At 42.0% G+C, this 17,200-nt stretch overlaps 1 protein-coding gene across 8 annotated transcripts in view; it reads left to right on the top strand.

Annotated features, from left to right (window-relative positions):
- The window catches only part of LOC140471276 (LIM domain and actin-binding protein 1-like), a 139,701-nt gene that overhangs the window by 39,106 nt on the left and 83,395 nt on the right, over positions 1–17,200 (top strand). The window contains exon 3 of one of the 8 annotated variants that reach the window (XM_072567248.1): positions 13,812–13,859. The exons of the other annotated variants lie outside the window; for them this stretch is intronic. The gene's annotated coding sequence lies outside the window, so the exon portion shown is untranslated. The remainder of the gene's footprint in view (positions 1–13,811; positions 13,860–17,200) is intronic. 8 annotated transcript variants of the gene reach the window in all.

Genomic DNA, 17,200 nt, shown 5'->3' with positions numbered 1-17,200 from the left:
GTTTTGTAATTATTTTTACTCCCTCTACTTCCTACCTCCATTAACCTTTCTCAATTATCCATTTGTCCGTTTTCGTTTTGATTGTGAAATAAGAGATTAAGACAGCAATTAGGTACAAAGAAATTCCACAGAAACAAATTTTGTGTTTACCTTTTTTTCTTCTTCTGTTCTAAATCTCTTGCATTTGATTTCTGCATGGGTCCTGGAAATATTATTTTAAGGAATGGGGACCACCTGGATGGGAGGCTAAGAGAAATTCCAGTGTACAAAGTATCACAATATGAATATTTAACCTGCTGATGTTTGAAAATTTATGCTATGGGATCTGTACCTTCACCTGAGAGGGTAGATTGGGTCTTGCTTTAACCCTCTTTCTCAAAATGGTCCCTCTGATCCCTCTGACAGTGCAGCAGTCCCTCAGTTCTGGATTCTGTATTGGCTTAGATTTTGTGCTCCAGTCTCTAAAGTCCGATTGATCCTGCAACTTTCTGATTTGAATAAAGTGATACCACTGAGGCATTGCTGGGACCTGGAAGGCTAAGGTCTCCATTGCTTTAAGAGCACCAGCAAATTGTCATTAACGTGATAGTATGTCTTCATGTTTCACAGGAGTACTGTCAAACAAAATTTGATGCTGGATTATATTAAGAGACAGGGTAGATGACCCCAAGCTTGATCCTAATGTAGGATTTAATGAGTCTCTGCATGTAGAAATGTGGAGAGGTTTATGGAGGGAATTCTGCAGCCTGGAGATCAGGCTACTAGGTTTTTCTTTGTCCTCTACCTTTTTTTTTATTCTCTTGAGTGTCTTGCTCCTTTTAAACCACTGACCGTGGATACAACTTCTTAATTTGGTACAATATTTAAGAACTTGAAAAATAGGAGCAGGCATAGGCCATTTAGCCCCTGAAGCCTGCGGTCATTCAACAAGATTATAGCTGATTTGAAATGCGAAGTGTATAAGGCAGCATGATTCTATCTTTTGCTTATCTTTTGCTTATCTTTTAGATAGCCCTGTAAAAAGATTTTCTTCACATAAACCTACTGTTATGGACTAGACTAAAAGCCCCTCAAAATATATTAAGAAGGTAGCCTTTTCTTATTTATAAAGGCAAGTGTAAGGTGTTGTGTGCCCAATGAAATTCACTTGATCAAACTACCAGGTTTGAAGTGAAACCTGTTTGTTCTTATGCTATTGTTTAAAATAAAAACAAAAGAAAGAAGAATTGGAATAACTTAATCTACTATTCTGTCAACTACGAAACAGCAACTGTTCCAGTATAGTAACATCCCATAGACACACTTAGCAAAGGCGTATTCTATGAAGTAGGTTGTCTCACGTGTGGTTCTCCAGTCCAGAAAGAAGAACATCAAGAGAAAACAGAGTTCAAGAATTTTGCTGTGGGAGGGGGAGATGTTTAGCAGCTTCCAAACCCCAACTGCTACTCAAAGTTAAACTAAAATCCTGGTTCTTTTGGGAGCTTGACCCCACCCCTTCATGCTCTTTCTGTTATTCCAATTTAAAAAAAAAACCCCAAGACCCCTCAAGCTATTTAGTTTACTGGCTTGGAACAGTCCATCCAGTACCTGTCTCTCAACCTTTGCCCTTTTTTTAATAAAATGAAGAAAATACTCTTCTTTTAAAGCCATAGTATCATCACGCCTACTCATCTGTCTGGGATGTAACTGGGTTCCTTGTGTTTGTGGTGTTCTTCCTTGCTGACATGGGCAACTGGTGATCAGAGACGGTGTCATTTGTTTGGTTCAAAATCCTCCTTCAGCACCTCTGCCATTTAAAACAATTTAGAATTCGTGAATTTAAGTTAGCTGGAATGAAGTGCAGTTGTCTGACAGGTAATGTTTCACCTACAAGCTTGGGACCTGTTTGTGAAGCTCTTTTGAGATAAGAACATAAGAACATAATCAATAGGAGCAGGAGTAGGCCATCTGGCCTGTTAAGCCTGCTCCACCATTCAGTAAGATCATGGCTGACTCTTTTTTAAATGGCCTCCACCAACCTGCCCTCACACACCATAATCCTTAATTATAGGCAGTGTTTTTATTTGGAACGAAGTTTGCTGAGTGCATTAACTAAATATCCAGCTTTATTTCTGTGATTACCTCAGGGTTTTTTTTTGTGTTGATTACTCAGGATAGTGGCACTTTTGTCATCAAATCTGGACTTGTTGGCAATATCCTAAATGCATGTCATCTGTCATTATTCATTTAATTTTTGTTTGTGATTTCACTTTCCTATTAACAACCTCATCTGCACTGAATGTAAGTGTTGTTAGAGTGGATGCATTGTTGCAAAAACTGATCAATTTCCTTCCTTGCATAACATCGGCATAGTTTAATGTTCTGAGTTGGAACCTGTTTTCCTGCCAGGGCGTTAACTTGTTTTGTGGTCAGGGATAAAACCTGAAACTTTCCTGTCTGTGTTTTCGCTTGGTACCAGGAACTTGTTAAATGAGCCACCCAAGGAGCTGCATTTGGATAGATTTCTAAATAGCACTTACACCTGTTTGAAACATGTTTGCTCGGAAGGCTCTTACTTAGGGCGTCTAGGTAATGATTGCTTGCCTTGCAAGTGACATACACATGGGCAGGAGGAACTATATCCCTCTTTGAATCAAGTTTTTTGTTTTTTAACTAGAATAATTGCTCCACTGTGTCTACTGTACACCCGCAAAAAAGGCATAACCATCATCTCTGGCATTTTCCCAAAGGACGCTTTTTTATAAAAATTTTCCACATCTCCTCACCCTTTTTATAGAATGAGTGCCAATGAAGTTTAAGTTAAAAGCTGTACATCGGGAAATAAAATTCCAGTTTACTATAAATAAGCCAAGGGAAGTTCCTTGGAGGTCAATGAGAAACCAACAACAACGAAATGTTCTTGAGCACGTACTTCAAAGAGAATGCTTACAGATGTGCATGACCTCCTTCGTACCTTGCAATTCTGAAAAGGTTAGATTTTTTTTTCCTCCTGGCTTCCCCCTCCCCCAAACTCAACTGCAATTTTTCATAAACACTTGGAGCCTAAAATAATATGAGAATGTTGGATGGTGAGTCTAACACAGCATACAAATGCCAAAAAGAAGTGAAATAAACAGTAGTTGCTGGAAAGCCTCTGCACGTCTGGCAGCAACTGTGAAGAGAAATCAGGATTAAGGTTTCTGGTCCAGTGACTCTTCCTCAGAACTGATGGTAGCTGGGAAAATGTTGGCTTATCTGCAGAAGATAGGAGAAGAGGGCAAGGAGTAAACAATAGATGGGGACAGAGCTCAAGAGAGAAGAACAGTTGGACAGACAAGAATGGGTAACGATCTGTCGAGGAGGGTGAACAGCTGTTAATGGAGACTGTTGGTGGCTAACAATAGGTGGTGTGTAATTGCAGAGGAGGTGATAACAAGGCCTTGTTATTAAGCCTGCTGATCAGGGTGGTGCTGTTGTAGCCTGGCGTACTGACCTCTGTTGTAGAGGCTGAGTGCCAACTCTCAGATACCTCCACGTATCTTCCCCTGGGCCATGGCCCCACCATGGCACAACAGGCTATTTTATCAACTACAGTTACTAATCTCATCTCATCTGGTGATTTCACCCCCTGCCTCCAAGCTGATTAGTCCCCCAGCCCCACATAGCTCACTTCTACTTACTTCTGAAAAGTCACAAACAGGACTGCCTGGTCAGACACATTGTTTCAGTCTGCTCCTGCCCCACAGAACTCATCTCTTCCTACTGTCCCTGCCGATGTACATCCGTGATTCCTCTGACACTTTATGACAGTTTTGGAATTTTCTGTTTGCAGGCTCCAGCTGCCTTCTCTTTTTACCATGGACATGCAATGCCTTTACGCATCCATCCCCCACCAAAGTGGTCTCAAGGCTCTGTTTGTTTCTTCCTGGAACAAAGGCCTGAACCGCTCCTTGGATGCTGCCTGAACTGCTGTGCTCTTCCAGCACCACTAATCCAGAATCTGGTTTCCAGCATCTGCAGTCATTGTTTTTACCCGGTCCCTACCCACCACCACCCATCTCTGCTTGGCCAACAACTTTTCTCTTTTAATTCCTCTCCTTTCCTTCACGTCAGAGGTGGCCATTGGCACCTGCATGGGCTCCAATAATGTCCTTGTGGGAGTATGTGGAATATTTCCTGTTCTGGCCCCCACCCACAGCCTCCTTCTTCAATTTTATATCAGAGTGATATCATTGGTGCTGCTTCCCTCTCTAGGCCAGAATTTAAAAATTCATCAGTTTTTTTTTGTTTCCAATTTCCACCCCATCTTTGATCTCACCTGGTCTATCTCTGACTCCTCCCTTCACTTCTTCAACATCTGTGTTTCCATTTAGTTTAGATTAGATTAGATTACTTAGTGTGGAAACAGGTCCTTCGGCCCAACAAGTCCACACCAACCCTTCGAAGAGAACCCACCCAGACCTGTTCCCCTACATTTACCCCTTCACCTAACACTACGGGCAATTTAGCATGGCCGTTCAACTAACCTACACATTTTTGGGCTGTGGGAGGAAACCGGAGCACCTGGAGGAAACCCATGCAGACACTGGGAGAATGTGCAAACTGAGGTGGGAATTGAACCTGGGTCTCTGGTGCTGTGAGGCAGCAGTGCTAACCACTGTGCCCAGAAATATCCACTACAAACCCACTGAGTCCCACAGTTACCTAGACTATACATCCTCACACCCTACTTCCTGTAAAGACTCCATTCCATTCTTCTAGTTCCTCTGTCTCTGTCACATCTGTTCCAATGAGGCCAAGGAAGCCAGGAAAATAATGAAACAAGGGAGAAATGTCAGAAATGTCCAATGCCTCCTTCAACCGAGGATTCCCCAGCACTGCTGTCGATAGGGCCCTTAACCAGGTCTGACACCTCTTCCACCCTCACCCCCTCTCTTCCCTCCTGCAACAGCAATAGGGTTCCCCATATCCTTACCTACCATTCCACCAACATCCACATCCAGAAGATCCTCAAATGCCATTTCCTCCAGCGAGATGCCACCACCAGACACCCATTCCCCTCCTATCCCTTGTCCACCTTCCACAGGGACAATTCCCTCTGGGGCACACTGGTCCACACTGGTCCACTCTTCCTTCACTCCCAGCATAGCCCCTGACACCTTCTCCTGCAACCGTTGAAGGTGTAAAACTGCGTATCCAAGGGCTCAAACATACCTTCCAGGCGAAACAGCACTTTACCTGTACTTCTCACAATCTAGAGTTTAGATCAGAGCGGTGCTGGAAAAGCATAGCAGGTCAGGCAGCATCCTAGGAGCAGGAAAATCGACGTTTCGGGCAAAAGCCTTTCTTCAGGAATAGTCTATTTTCCTGCTCCTCAGATGCTGCCTGACCTGTGCTTTTCCAGCACCACTCTGATCTAAACTCTGGTTTCCAGCATCTGCAGTCCTCTCTTTTGCCTTCTCTCAATCTAGTCTACTGCCTTCAATGCTCACAATGTGATCTCCTCAACATTGGGAAAACAAAGCATAGACTGGGTGATGGCTTCACAGTAATGACCCTGAGCTTCCAGTCGCCTGCTACTTTAACACACCACCTTGTTCCCTGGCGAATCTCTCTGTCTCTGGTGTGCTGCAGTGCTCCAGAGAAACTCAGCACAAGCTGGAAGAACAACACCTCATTTTCCAGTTGTGGACCATGCAGCCCTCTGGACTCAATATTGAGTCAAGTAATGTTAGGGCATGAACTCCTCCTCCTCCTCCGTCCTCGTCTGCACACTGTGTGCCATGGCACACTATCTCTCGTGCTGTTCACCCTCCTAGCCAGATCGTTGTCCACTCCTCCTTTGTCGGTCCAACTGTTCTCTCTCTATGGGCTCTATCCCCACCTATTGGTTACTCCTTACCCCCATCGTCTGCACATAAACCAACATTTTCCCACTTACCATCGGTTCTGAGGAAGGGTCAACAGGCCTGAAACGTTAACCCTGATTTCTCTTCAGATGCTGTTTTGTTTCTGAATTACATCATTGAGTCGTAGAGATGTACTGCATGGAAACAGACCCTTCAGTCCAACCTGTCCATGCCGACCAGATATCTCCACCCAATCTAGTCCCACCTGCCAGCACCTGGCCCATAGTCCTCTAAACCCTTCTTATTCATATACCCATCCAAATGCCTTTTTAAATGTTGCAATTGTACCAGCCTCCTCCACTTCCTCTGGCAGCTCATTCCATACCCGTACCACCCTCTGCGTGAAAAAGTTGCCCCTGAGGTCTCTTTTATATCTTTCCCCTCTCACCCTAAACCTATGCCCCCCAGTTCTAGAATCCCCAACCCCAGGGAAAAGACTTTGTCTATTTATCCTATCCATGCCCCTCATAATTTTGTAAACCTCTATAAGGTCAGCCCTCAGCCTCCGACGCTCCAGGGAAAACAGCCCCAGCCTTTTCAGCCTCTTGCCACAGCTCAAATCCTCCAACCCTGGCAACATCCTTGTAAATCTTTTCTGAACCCTTTCAAGTTTCACAACATCTTTCCGATAGGAAGGAGACCACAATTGCATGCAGTATTCCAACAGTGGCCTAACCAATGTCCTGTACAGCTGCAACATGACCTCCCAACTCCTGTAATCAATACTCTGACCAATAAGTGAAAGCATACCAAACACCACCTTCACTATCCTATCTACCTGCAACTCCACTTTTAAGGAGCTATGAACCTGCAGTCCAAGGTCTCTTTGTTCAGCAACACTCCCGAGGACCTTACCATTAAGTGTATAAGTCCTGCTAAGATTTGCTTTCCCAAAATGCAGCACCTCGCATTTATCTGAATTGAACTCCATCTGCCACTTCTTGGCCCATCTGGTCAAGATCCTGTTGTAATCTAAAGTAACCTTCTTTGCTGTCCACTACACCTCCAATCATATGCGGTTCTTTTAATTTTTTTATTAGAAGATGAGAGGTAGTTGGTTACAAGAGCGAATTCTTTTGCAGACAGGTTTATGGAATAATATTTGAACAGAAGAAATTGTTCACAACAGCAACTCCAGGGTGTGAATTCTGTGGAGGAGTGGAAACTTTATTCCACTTGTTTCATGCTTTTACAAGGTTGAGGCAAGATAATGTTAGCAGCAAAAAGAACAAAAATGTCCCCATTGGGTCAATGATTGATCGACTCGGCAGCCTTGACCACACACTCTCTTACTTTCAGAGTGCTGCTCCTTCATCAGCTGGTTGTAGAGTATAAAAATCATTAAAACACAGAATTTATAGCAAAAGTTTACAGTGTGATGTAACTGAAATTATATATTGGAAAAGGCCTGGATTATTTTTCTTTTTCAATGTATATTTTCAGTTGTATCACACTGTAAACTTTTGCTATAATGTCTTCTGATCTTATACTCCACAACCACCTGATGAAGGAGCAGCGCTCCGAAAGCTAGTGCTTCCAAATAAACCTTTTTGGACTATAACCTGGGTGTTGTGATTTTTAACTTTGTACACCCCAGTCCAACACTGGCACCTCCAAATCATCCTATTAAACAGTGAGCAAAGTGGTTTTGTTCTTGATAGACTAAGGACCTGAACCTGCTCTTCCCCATAGGCTCCCTTAGAAAACATTCCTGATTTATGTTTTAAATGGCATGGAACTAAAGGAAGAACTTGCACTTTTATATAATGCTGCCCTCTATCTCAGGAAACCACAAAATGCTTTATAGCCAATTAACAACAAGTTTTAAATCGTAATATCACAATCGTGATTCAATATTGAAATGTAGGTAAAAATAATGACTGCAGATGCTGGAAACCAGATTCTGGATTAGAGTGGTGCTGGAAAAGCACAGCAGTTCAGGTAGCATCCGAGGAGCAGGAAAATCGACGTTTCGGGCAAAAGCCCTTCATCAGGAATACAGCGAATATTTTTTTTCCCTGCTCTGCTGCTGCCTGAACTGCTCTGCTTTTCCAGCACCACTCTAATCTCAGAATATTGAATTGTAGTTGGGATCTAAAACTGCTTCTGCAATTTGAGTAACACAATCTGCTATTTGCTTGAGAATGTGAATGAGATTTGAAATACAGGGTGGAATCTTTAAAGGGGTCCAAGCAACATGGGCTACGGTGAGACTTGTGGCAGAATCTGATGAGAAATCCACAAAGCCTGTCTTTCTGCATCTTGCATGCTTTTGCCTAAGGAGTGTGGTGTGTTTTTCTTTAGGCAGTGGTAAGTTGCCCATTTAAGGAGGAGAATTGCTTTTTTATAACACTTTTGATGGCTTAACTTGCCTCACTAGTATTCAATTTCCTATCTTGTCAAGTACAGCAAACAAGCTAGACATTGAGAAATTTTGACATACAAGTCAGAGCTGGTACCTGGCGACTTCAGCTTGTCACTTGTTCCAAAGGACTTCCATGTTGGACACTGCTCCATAGTTACTAGCTACATGCACCTCCCGTGTTGACATTGGGATCTAACATGTGCTCGCTCTCCAAGAACCCTCTTGCTACGTCTCCAATTCACTCACAAGGCACTTCTGCACTTCATTGCTGCACCTTTTGGGTTGTACCAGTAACTATTGTTGTAATGCTGTTGCAAGGACGCTGCACTCAGGAACACAGCTCATGGACTGGATCAGATTGCATCTCCAGGCTGTTTGCTCACTGTCCTAGCACTTGTCCTCCTAGACTCCAGTGAGGAACAGTTTTTGCTCAGGGAGTCCTGACACAGCAAGTCAAGGGCTTGGACGTGGTCATTCAGGTTGCTTCCCAAAGAAAGGATAAGGGTCCAAAGGTCAGACAGCCAGCCACCACTTGTCTTTTTCTGTTCTGTTGTGATCAGTTTTCCTCTCCGAATGAGTCAGATGAAAGTGGGTGGCACAGCTGTTGCTCAGTTCCCCACCTGCACCAAAGGTCAGTGAGGCAACACTTGGAGCATGCAGGGTTACTGGTGTCAGGTGTCTGGGTGGGTGAGAGCGAGTGGGGAACATGTTGCAGACATTAGTGAAAATGGTTAGAGCAGGAGCCTTGGTGGGAGGCATGCCATAGCAGAGATAGTGTGAGGTATCAGAGATGATGTTTTTACTTGTGCTTGTGGAGAGGGACATTAACCTTTTTCCTCTAGTGCTGTGCATTCCTCCAGAAGGCTGGCACTAGAGTGGCAACCTCTCAACCTGGTATGCTGTGATATTGTGGCCTCCACTGCCAGTCTTGGGGATGAGGAAGCCCTGCGTCTGGACAGCTCTGTCCAAGAGGACCTCTCAGGTCTTTGCTGCAAAAATGGGTGCTTTTTTTTCCCTTCCATGTCCAGAACAAATGTTAGGAAATTTGTTTGGGTACACAATGGCCTTTGAAAGATGGTGCAGATGCCATGGATGTTGGTAAATTCCAGAATATCTTAGGAGTGGTGAGCTTTTCTGGGAACAGCATGTCGTTAAAATAGGGCCAGAATTGAATGAGAGGAATGCCGTCTGGGCGGATGGATAGTTAATAAGGTGCCTTTTGAAAGATATGGCAGGCAAACTTGGGCCTCGTGCTGAGAACCCCACTTTTAAAGCCGCCTACTGAGCCAGAAGCATGTAAGATTCAGTCTACAGTCTCCATTGTTTGTAATCAAAACCATTTGAACAATTCTAAGTGACTGTCCACGTTTATCCTGTACAGTCTAAATGATTGAAACAGTAGTGGAATTTTCTCAAGACACACAAAAATTTCTGATACCAAATGGATGTAGCCCAGTACTTCCTATTGGCAAGCTGGTCACCGTTGCTCTTTTCGGGCTTCATGTAAACAACAGCTTCTTAGTAAGTTGGGTGTTGTCAGTGAGTAATCACTTGGAAATTGTTCAGCACCTGGTGGAGTAAACTGGGAATATCTTTTTTTCAAAATAACTATATTTTGAAACTGAAAATATTGCATGCACAGATGAGTCACCACTTGTATCCAGAAAAGACTGACTGTCGATATAACTTTTTTTTTGCCAAAATGAAGTTTAGCACAGGTGATTTGAGGTTTTGGAGAGAGGGGGTCTGGGAAACAGATACTCTGCTCTGAAAGAGGAAGTTAATGAATGATCTATATTGCTGAATAGAAAATAGAAAACAAATTGCGTTCTGGTGAGATAGAAGTATGAAATGGAAAAACAATGAATAGCCAAGATTGTTCTTATTCACTATGGACAGGAGCCTCTGCTGTGAAGTTCTGAAAGTCTGTGTTGAGACCACTGTGTAAAAAGTTTTATGTAAATATTACCTGCATTAAAATAGCATTGTGATTTCATTGGAACATTTGTCACATTTTTAAACAAATACATCATTTAGGATAGTCATTTTATTGCTTTAATGTACTTTGGAACATCTTGAGGTCATTAAAGACATTTTAAAAACATGCTTTACAGTCAATGAAGCCTAGTAAATATCCAGGATAAAGAGTGATTTGCTTGGTTGGAAGCAGGAGGCCAAGAGGTCTGAGAGGTGATAGAGGAAGTTTAAGTTGCACACTATGGAAATAGCAAGGTTATACCAGCAAGCAGGCAAAGTGGTCACCGAAATGCCATTGTTCTCCTCCGTATAAGAGAGGCAGCACTCTGAGCAGTATATTTAATTTTTTTTGTGTGAAACATGTTATGAATTGCCGAGTGTAAAATGTGCCCTGTACAGAATTTTATTTTGGCTCATGGGACGTGAGTATTATTGACTAGGCCAGCATTTATTATCCATGCCTAATTGCATAGATGTCAGTCAACCACACTGCTGTGAGTCTGGAGGCATCCTACGGAGGCTAGACCAGGCAGATTTCCTTCCCCAAAAGACAGTTGTGAACCTAATAGGTTTTCACGACAATAGACAGTGGTTATATGGCTGCCATTATTCCAGGTTTAAAAAAAAATGTTTTCAGGTTTCACCATCTGCCATGGTGTGATTCAAACCTGTAATCTCCCAAAACATATTAGCCTGGGGTTCTAAATTGCTAGTCCAGTGACATTACCACTACTCCACTGTCTCCCCTTGGTCTGGCAGAAGGTGAATGATTGAAGTATTCTGTGTAGTTGCTGTGTGAGCTCCAGAAGGGTGAACAAGGCTAATTGGAGGTATCTGTCTCACGGAAAGGAGGGAAGAGGAAGATTTACTTTGTATTTAATCAGAAAAGTAGGGTTGAAGGTGAGGGAGGGTGGGGCAAGAGTTGGAGGAAAGGCTAAGGATCAGGCTGGGGTTATGCTTATTGCTGTTGCAGACTGGGATGAGTATCTTCTGCTGATGGAGAGGGGAAATTTCTGAATGTGTCAAGCAGAAAGTAGAACAATTGAGGAATGAATAGAAAAAAGTGTCAAGTGTTAGACATGGATCACAGGAAGTGAGAGATGGGTGGAAATTGGAAGCATAAATTTTCCTCCTGTTTAAGTGAAAGTAGGAAGCTGTAACAACACAATCGCCATTGTAACAGAGGAAGAGGACAGGGAGGACATTTTGAGTAGGATCAGAACAATGTATTCCAGGTATCGTACATAAAGTTTGAAATCACTAGAACCCATTGGTTCCCATAGTAAATCTTTATATGGGGGAAGTGAATGGATTTGAGAAGTTGTTGAAAACATTCTTCAATCAGTTAGAGGATGGTGGAGATGGATCCAGATAATATAGCTACCATTCCAATAAGGAGCAAGGATCTCAAAGGCCATCCACATGGTGGATGGAAACACAGCATTCTGTGGGACAAAATGATACAGTTGGTCAAAAAAAAACTGAAAGCAGGAGAGGGCACTTAAAAAAAAAAAACCACAGGGGAGGACTGAGGAAAGGAAATTAGTGAAGCTAAGAAAGTGGAGTCCAAGCAAGAAGGAATTATTGTGGTGAGCAATGTTTCTGTCTGTTTTGTGTCATTTGAGGAGCAAGAATAAGTTTGCGCAATAAGTGGTATGATTTGCAACATGCTGGGCAGCTTCTTTGATTAGTACTTGAGTTAATCCTGAGATGGGTGGGCTTGATGACCAATAACATTTATGGGCTAGACCAAACCACTTCAAAATATACTAAGACCTTTTTAACCTTTTTCTTACTTTAAAGACAAGTGCCAGGCATTGTATTCCGAATGCAATTCAGTAGGCCAAACTACCAGATTTGAAGCAAAACACACTTTATTCATACACTATAGCTAAAATACAACAAAAGAGAACCGAACAGAACTTTGAAAAATGTAACTCTATTGGAAAACTTAGCAGATTAATAGATTATTTAACCATTGAACAGTAACTTTTCTCATATAGTAATATCCCATAAACCCACACTTAGCAAAAGGCAAATTCAGTAAAATAGATTGCCTTTTGGGCAATTCTCCAGGCCAGGAGGAAACAACATGAAGAGAATAGCTATGACCTGGTGTTGTGATTTTTAACTTCCTTCACTATCATCCCTGAAGAAGGGTTATACCTGAAACGTCAACCACATCCTGATGTTGCTTGGCTTGTGGTAATCTTGAAGCTCCTTGCTTGTCTACTTCAGTATCTGAGCAGCAGTGAAGGATATTGAAAATTGTGTAATCATCTGTCAACATTCCTACTTTTGACCTTGGGTTGGAGGGTAGGTCATGAAGCATTTGCACAGTCCAGGGCACTACTTTGAGGAACTGCACTGATGTCCTGGGACAAAAATGATTAGCCTCCAACAATGACAACCATTTTCCTTTTGTGTTAGATATGACTTGTAACCAGGGGTTTCTCTCCCATTTCCCATTGACTCCAGTTTTGCTAGGGCTCTTTGATGTTGCACTCGGTCAAATGCTGTTCATGTCGTCGTCGTCATCATCATTGCCTAAAGTTACCAAAAATCATCCTCTTTTTGAGGTTCTTCATCCTTTCAATGAGAACAGTTTCTTTCAATTTACCCTATCCATGATTTTGAGCTCTTGTAATACATCTCCTCTCCACTTTCTCCAGGCTGAATAGCCCCAACTTCTCCAGTGTATCAACTGAAGTGTAGGAGGTTGGGGAGTGACCTTCCATAGAGGTTTATAAAATCATGAGGGATACAGATAAACTAAGGATGGGGGAAGTTCAAAACTAGGGGGCATATTTTTAAGGTGAGGGGAGAAAGATTTAAAAAGGACATGAGGGGCAACATTTTCCCACCGAGGATGGTTTGTATATGGAATGAACTGCCAGAGGAAGTGGTGGGTGCAGGTACAGTTACAACATTTTAAAAGACCTTTGGACAGGGACATGAATGATTGGGGGACGTGGATCAAACGAAAGAAAATGGGACTAGTTCAGTTTGGGAAACATAGTCAGCATGTATGAGTTGGCCCAAAGGCTCAGCAGATAAGGTAGCGCTTTTATGGAAAGAGAAAAAGTTTAACATTTTGGGGTAGTGATCTTTATTTTTTATCAGAATTGGTAAATGTTAGAGATATTTCAAGTCCAAAGGCAGACAGAGTGCAAAAGGATTGACCATGAATGGCAGGAGAGATTGAATGACAAAAATAATGATGGAAAAGGAGATGGTAGAAGTAGAGAAACCAGATGGACCTAGAGGAGATACAAATGAGAAAAGCAGAATCTTCACAGCTACTGCCCCCTTTTTTTTCCTGGAAAAGGTCTGAAATTGTTGAACTCACTGATCCTGGATTGCTGTAAAGCATACAATGAAATATGCCTCTCTGTTTGTTTTAGAAAGGAGTGAATTAGTTTGTAGGTGTGGCATCAATCTGATATGGAAGCTGTCCAAGAAATAGAAATGTGATGTGGAGAGTAATGTGTTAACAATGTCAAGGAAGTGACTAAACCAGTAAGCAAATACTACAATTTCGTTGCACACTTTGTCTTACGAGCTCTGGTGTATTTCTGCAGGTACCTTTTGGACAAGTGCGGAATCTGACATTGCAGGTTTGGGAGAAAGTAAGCATTTGTTCAGTTAATGGCCAATTTTTAAATGCTTTGTGTTTTAAAGAGAAATAGCTAATTGTGGTGTTGCTACACCATTTAAGACTGACACGAGTATGTGTACTGTTCGAGTTCCTGAAATGTTTGTTCAGTTCGAGGCACCTGTTCCAACAGGTTGAAAGTATTTTCACTTGTGTATTTGCCTAATTTTGTATTGATACTTTCATTTTTTTAAAAAAATTCCATGATATATAGCAAGATCTTTTTTTCTTTGCTTAATCAATTGCTTTGGCATTTTGGGATTAAAATCCCTGGTAGGGGTACTGAGAATTGTGATTTGAGAAAGTTTCACATCTAATGTGGTGTTTTCATTAGCTACCAGTTTCATTTTTTTCTGTATTGAAGAATGCTCGAGTGATAAGTTTTCTGGCAGTATTTTCCAGTTTTCTTTTTCTGCATTGATGTAATTTCAAAAGAAGATACTCTATCTTTACTTAAATGAACAAAAGTCTGCCTATAAACCAATACATGACACATTTGATGCAATGAAGGAATGACACTTGCTACTCGTGTTGCTACCAGAAGAAAATCCTAGTTCTAAGGTACTGGGGCTAAAACCATGAAGGTGTGTTCAACCTCATTATGTTGATTAAAAGTTCACTTTGTATTATTGATGTGTTCATGGCTTTGAGTAGGCTTGATTAGGAATACGATCACTAAAATAGTAAATATTATTGTATTAAAGTCTCCAGGATTGAGCTGGGGTCTGTCTTCCTATTATGGAGAGCAGATTTAATAACCCAGCTTTTGCTTTTCTTGACTATAAATTGGTTGCATTTTTGATTAAATTGCTAAACCAGCAGACTGTTGTTTAGCTTGGAGGGAGGGACTTTTGTTCATGAGACTACATTTCCAATAAATAATGTAGTAGGTGTGAGTGGTGAAACCATATCCTTGTGCTGACTATCCCTTTCGGCTAGTGTTATTCTGTTGGTGTTAACTTTTTTTATTCGCTTTGCATGCGATTCTTTTTAATTTTCTCTATGCTCAACTGTGTATTCCACAAGATGGCAGTAGCACTATGTGGGCAAGCTATTTGTAGACTTTCCATCACCTTTGTAAAATGTAGAGTGTCAAATTAAGTCCTGTCTCCACCCAGAGGTGTGTGATAACATTTTTTTCTGAACCGGCTGATTTGAAAATACTTTTCAACTTTTATTAACCCTCCTTTTAGCATAAGCATGTTGCAAATTTGCTATTTGTGGAATCTTACATTTATTTTCCTATTACTGTTCCTGTCATTTGTGTTCTGTTTTGTTAGCTACAGATTATACTGAATCAACCCTTGCCACCTTAGTGCAGACAGTCTGACTGTCTGAATTTGGATGACTTCCTCCAGTATCAGTCCAAGTTTTAAAAACTTGGACATGTCCAAATGGAGTATCTGCTGGGTGGGAGGTGCGTAGAAATCAACCTTGTGTCCATGATTCTGTTTAACTTTGTCTTTCTGCTACCATATCTGACCCTGACGTGAGTTTTGCATCTGTCTGTGTTTGTAGTGCAAGAAAAATTTCATGTGTGAAAGATGGGAACATGAAATATATCGAGCAAGAATGAGGGTGATGGCAGAGGGTTGCTTTTCAGACTGGAGATCAGTGGCCAGTAGTGTGCCACAAGGATCAGTGCTGGGTCCACAGCTTTTGGTCATTTTATATGAATGATTTGGATGGGAACTTGGGAGGTATGGTTAGTAAGTTTGCGGATAACACCAAAATAGGAGGCGTAGTGGACAGCGAAGAAGGTTACCTCAGATTATAACGGGATCTTGATCAGATGGGCCAATGGGCTGAGAAGTGGCAGATGGAGTTTAATTCAGATAAATGAGAAGTGCTGCATTTTGGGAAAGCAAATCTTAGCAGGACTTATCCAGTTAATAGGTCCTGGGGAGTGTTTGCTGAACAAAGAGACCTTGGAGTGCAGGTTCCTCGTTCCTTGAAAGTAGAGTCACAGGTAGATAGATAGTGAAGAAGGCATTTGGTATGCTTTCCTTTATTGGTCAGAGTATTAAATATAGGAGTTGGGAGGTAATGTTGCGGCTGTACAGGACATTGGTTAGGCCACTTTTGAAATGTTGCATGCATTTCTGGTCTCCTGCTGTAGGGATGTTGTTGTGAAACTTGAAAGGGTTCAGAAAAGATCTAAAAGGATGTTGCCAGGGTTGGAGGATTTGAGCTACAGGGAGAGGCTATTAGGCGGGGGCTGTTTTTCCCTGGAATATTGGAGGCTGAGGGGTGACCTTTATAGAAGCTTATAAAATCATGAGTGGCATGGATAGGGTAAACAGACAAGGTCTTTTCCCAGATGTGGGAAAGTCCAGAACTAGAGGGCATAGGTTTATGGTGAAAGGGGTAAGATCTAAAAGGGACCGAACGGGTAACTTTTTCACGGAGAGGGTGGTGCTTGTATGAAATGAGCTGCCAGAGGAAGTGGTAGCGGCTAGTACAATTATAACATGTATATGAATAGGAAAGGTTTAGAGGGATATGGGCCAAATGTTGGCAAGCAGGACGAGATTAATTTAAGATATGTTCGGCATAGGCAAGGTGGACCGAAGGGTCTGTTTCCATGCTGTACATCTCTAGGACTCTATAACTAGGATTTAGTTTTTGGGTTGGAGTCAAGGCTTGGTCTTGATCTGATTGACATGGCAGTTGATGCTTCAGAATCCAGACTACATACCAGTGACAATAGCGAAACTGCACTTGGAGTTCAAAGTTTCAATTTTGACATTCTTTTAATTGGAATATTCCCTGGAGGCTAGGAAAGTTCATGCAGGTCAGAGGTGTGGGCATAGAATTATTGGACTGTCTTCGTGCTGGAGTATAGATGCTTGCTGCAGCTATATTGAGCCTTGGTGAGACAGCACCTTAAGATTTTGTACAGTTTTGGTCATCTGATTAAAGGCTAGATGCCCGAAGAGGGAGTAGAATGAAGGTTCACCAAGCTAATCCCTAAGCTGGCAGGATTGTCTGATGAGGCGAGATTGTATTCTATAGCTTGAGGTGTCCTTGAGTCCGACGGTACAGAGACAGGCCCTTTGGCCCAAATTGGTCCATGTCGACCAAAATGTTCATCCATGCTAACCCCATTTTCCCTGCACTTAGCCTTAATCATTTCCTATCCATATATTTGTCCAAATGCCTTTTTTAAAATGTTGTTAATGTACCTACCTCGACCACTTCCACTGGCAGCTCGTTCCGTATGCATACCACCCTCTGTGCAAAAAACAATTGCGTCTCAGGTTCTCTTTTATTCTTTCCCATCTAACATTAAACTGATGACCTGTAATCCTTGAT

This window comes from Chiloscyllium punctatum, chromosome X, assembly GCF_047496795.1.
Source record: "Chiloscyllium punctatum isolate Juve2018m chromosome X, sChiPun1.3, whole genome shotgun sequence".
Lineage (NCBI taxonomy): Eukaryota > Metazoa > Chordata > Chondrichthyes > Orectolobiformes > Hemiscylliidae > Chiloscyllium > Chiloscyllium punctatum.
This window is presented reverse-complemented; position numbering and strand designations above follow the sequence as displayed.